This window comes from Cyanistes caeruleus, unplaced genomic scaffold (assembly GCF_971803275.1).
Source record: "Cyanistes caeruleus unplaced genomic scaffold, bCyaCae1.hap1.1 HAP1_SCAFFOLD_488, whole genome shotgun sequence".
Lineage (NCBI taxonomy): Eukaryota > Metazoa > Chordata > Aves > Passeriformes > Paridae > Cyanistes > Cyanistes caeruleus.
The window spans coordinates 1-4,104 of record NW_028256208.1 but is presented as its reverse complement, the minus strand read 5'-3'; positions in this window follow the sequence as shown (position 1 = coordinate 4,104).

Genomic DNA, 4,104 nt, shown 5'->3' with positions numbered 1-4,104 from the left:
AGGGAGCAGAGGAGCCATGGCCCCGCGCTCTGCCTCAGTCCAGCACCACTTCCCGATGGCATCTTGGAGGTTTTTCCCCTTTTTTTCTCCTGGCTGGATCCCTGCTCATCCCACTCATCCCAAAACCTCCTCAATTCAATGATCTGAGCCCTTTTTCCCTCCCGTGCCCGTTCCCTCCCAGCCTCAGGCTCCCCGCGCTGGCCGGGCTCTCCCGGGCGCTTCCAGAGCTTGGGATAAAGTTTCCAGGGGGGAATTTTCCTTCCAGAGCCTTTCCTGCACGGCAGAGCTCAGCAATGACCATTTCCCAGAGCTGCTCCATTATTTTAATCCCACTGTGACCCCAAATTCTCCTCCTGCTCCTGGCTGGGAGGCAGCACAGGACCCTCCCAGAGCTGGGCCAAGGTTTTCACTTTATCCTGGGATTATCCAAACCCAGGGAGTCTTGAACCAGGGCTTTCATTTCACCTCTACCCCAGAGAATTCCATTTTCCACCAAAAAGGCAAAGTCTCTGCTGGGCTTTTTGCAACAGGTGGGTTGGGAAAATCTCCCTGACACCTTTTCTCAGGACAATCCTCTAAAACCTTCACACGAACAAAAGAGCTCAAAGAAAAAAAAGCTCAAAAGAGCTCAACCAAAAATATTCCAGAGTGGAGAATCCCCTCAAGTGCTGAGGGAATATTTGGGTTTACACTGAGATCATTTAAAGGCTTTCCAGGTAAAGAGTAACAGCCATTAACAAAGGGACATTCAAGCTTTAACTCTTCTCTCCCAGGGAAAAAAAAAGTATGTCTGTGGTATTCAAAATGATTAAAAATCAATTTTCTTTTTAAATTAAATTAAATATTTATTTTTTAAAAATTTTAAATTAAAAATTATTTATTAAATATTTATTTTATTAAAAATATTTAAAAAATAAATAAAAATTCTTGGGAAAATTAAAGTTTGGCAGGAAATTCCCTATTGCAGAATTTTAAATACCCAAGGCATGTAAAAATACCCACAGCTGTAGATCAGCTGCAAAGCATTTTAAAATGAATGGTGGAATAAAAATTCAATTAAAAAATTAATTAAAGTAAATTAAATGAGGGAAGTTTAAAGAATATTAAAATTCCAAAATAATATTCCAATATTATTTTGGAATTTGGATTAGAAGTGACAGCTTCCACTGTAAGGTTTGTCCAAAGGAAAATGTTCAAACTAAAAAATCCTGGGGTTATTTCGGTCTCTACCTGAAAACTGCTGAATGGCATAGAAAGACAAAGAATAATCAATTCTAAAAATGAGAAATAAAAAGTTCTGAAATGATCAGGGGTTTGTGTAACACGTTTTTTGCATTCATTTCAAATGATCTCATTTGAAAAATCAGAGCGATGTGAATGATTGGTTGGAGCTGGCAGTGAATGGTTGGGTTTGGGGATTTTGGGGAGGGGATATTTGGATTTCTCTCGGGCTGTGATTGTCACTGCAGCTCTCCCGGCTCGGCAGGGAGGACACAGGGAAGGGAAAAGGTGCTGGGCAGTTTAGAGGAGAAGGAAATGAAATTCTCCATGGAATCATGGAATCATTTATGTTGGGAAGACCTTTAAGATCACCGAGTCCAGCTGCAGTGCTGGATGTGAGGAGATTGAGGAGCCTCCACATGAAAACTCCTGGAGTTTTTCATGGAATTTCTCATGGAATGATGGAGGGGTTGGGGTTGGGAGGGTCCTTACAGATCACCCAATTCCAGCCCAAATTCCACCTCCCACTGTCCCAGTGTCCAAACCCCAATGTCCAGCCTGGCCTCGGGCTCTGCCAGGGCTGGGGGCAGAACATCCCCCGCATTTCCCACCCGAACATCCCCTCCTCATCCTCCCCTTCCCGCGGGGATTTACTCATCCCTAGGGAGCGACCAACAAACCTTCCCTGCCCCGGCCCCAGCCCCAGCCCCAGCCCCAGCCCCAGCCCCAGCCCCAGCCCCGCCCTGATCCCGGCTTTGTGGGGCCGGACCTGGCAGCACCAGGGCCGGGTCGGGTCCGGTCCGGTCCCTCCCGTGTCGCTGTCGCCGCCGCTCGCCCCCCGCGCGGCCGGGCTGGCCCAGCCTCATTAACACGAGCTGCTTAATTGAGCCCCGGCTCCGCCAGCTGCCCCTCGCCAGCCTCATCTGCGATCTGCGATCCTGACCGTGCCCGGCCGGGCCGGGAGCTCCGCTCCCGGGGATCGGGAATTCCCAGCCCTGGACCCTTTGGATCGGGAATTCCCAGCCCTGGACCCTTTGGATCGGGAATTCCCAGCCCTGGACCCTTTGGATCGGGAATTCCCAGCCCTGGGCCCTTTGGATCGGGAATTCCCAGCCCTGGGCCCTTTGGATCGGGAATTCCCAGCCCCGCTCTCTTTGGATCGGGAATTCCCAGCTCTGGTCCCTTTGGATCGGGAATTCCCAGCTCCGCTCCCTTTGGATCGGGAATTCCCAGCTCTGGTCCCTTTGGATCGGGAATTCCCAGCTCCGCTCCCTTTGGATCGGGAATTCCCAGCCCCGCTCTCTTTGGATCGGGAATTCCCAGCCCTGGGCCCTTTGGATCGGGAATTCCCAGCCCCGCTCTCTTTGGATCGGGAATTCCCAGCCCTGGGCCCTTTGGATCGGGAATTCCCAGCTCCGCTCCCGGGGATCGGGAATTCCCAGCTCCGCTCCCGGGGATCGGGAATTCCCAGCCCTGGTCCCGGGGATCGGGAATTCCCAGCTCCGGTCCCGGGGATCGGGAATTCCCAGCTCTGGTCCCTTTGGATCGGGAATTCCCAGCCCCGCTCCCTTTGGATCGGGAATTCCCAGCTCCGCTCCCGGGGGTCAGCTCCCTGTCCTGAGCAGGGCAGGACTTGAAACGAGATTAAATTAAATTAAATTAAATTAAATTAAATTAAATTAAATTAAAGTGGTCCTCAAAAAGCCCAGAAAAATACACTGATAAAAAATGTCAGAGAAAAACAGAACAGCTGTAATAAATGATAATAATAAAAAATAAAGTAAAATAAAATAGAATAAAATAAAAAATAAAGTAAAATAAAATAAAATAAAACAATATAAAATAAAATAAAATAAAATAAAATAAAACAATATAAAATAAAATAAAATAAAATAAAAAAAATAAAATAAAATAATATAAAATAATATAAAATAAAAATAAAAATAAAATAAAAATAAAATAAAATAAAATAAAATAAAATAAAATAAAATAAAATAAAATAAAATAAAATAAAATAAAATAAAATAAAATAAGCCATTAAAAGAAATAGAAAAATTGGGGCGTTTTTCTGTGCACAGCACATCCGTGTCATGATGTAAAGGAGCTTTCCTGGATCCTTGGATAAGAAATTCCCTGATATTCTGTGAATGCGTTCCAGGGTTTATTTTTTTAAAGAATACACAAATTTTGTAAAAAGCTGGGTTATTTCTGAGCTAAATCTCCCTCCTGGCCATCCCACATCTCTCCACCCATCGGGATCAGTTTCATTCCAGCAGCACCCCCCATCGTGCCTGAGCTCAGGTTTTCCCTGCTCCAGGATTCTCCGCTGTGGAACACAAGGGAATTCTCCCCCGAACTGAGACAATTTTTCCATCAGGAATTCACTTCCCGTGGCTGCAATGCAATTTTATCCCTTTGCTCCTTTTCCCAAAGCTGCTGCAGGTGCTGCCCCCAGAGCCCGGGATATTCCACACTCCTCCTGTCCTGCCCCTGGTCATCCTCCCCTGGCTGAAACCCTGCCCCAGGGAGCTCCTGCTGCATCCATCCTGGCTTTTCCAGCCCTTCCTGCTCTGATCCCAGGGCTGGGCTTGGAGCAGAAACCTCCTGGGACAGTTCCAAGCTAAATCCCACCCTCAGGTAAAAGCCAGCCAGGGCATTCAGCTCCTGGGTGGGAATTTAGTGCAGGATTCAGGGAAGAGGATCCTGTGAGCTCTGATCCCCAGGGCCTCCCGCAGCCCTGGAGGTGGGAACATCATCCCACCTTCCTGGAGCCTCCAGAGGGTTCAGCAGCTCCACTGACCGAGCTGGTCCCAAAAAATGGGTGGAAGAACTGGAGCGTGAGCCACTCACACAGCTCACGGCTCTGCCTCAGGGAGGAAAATC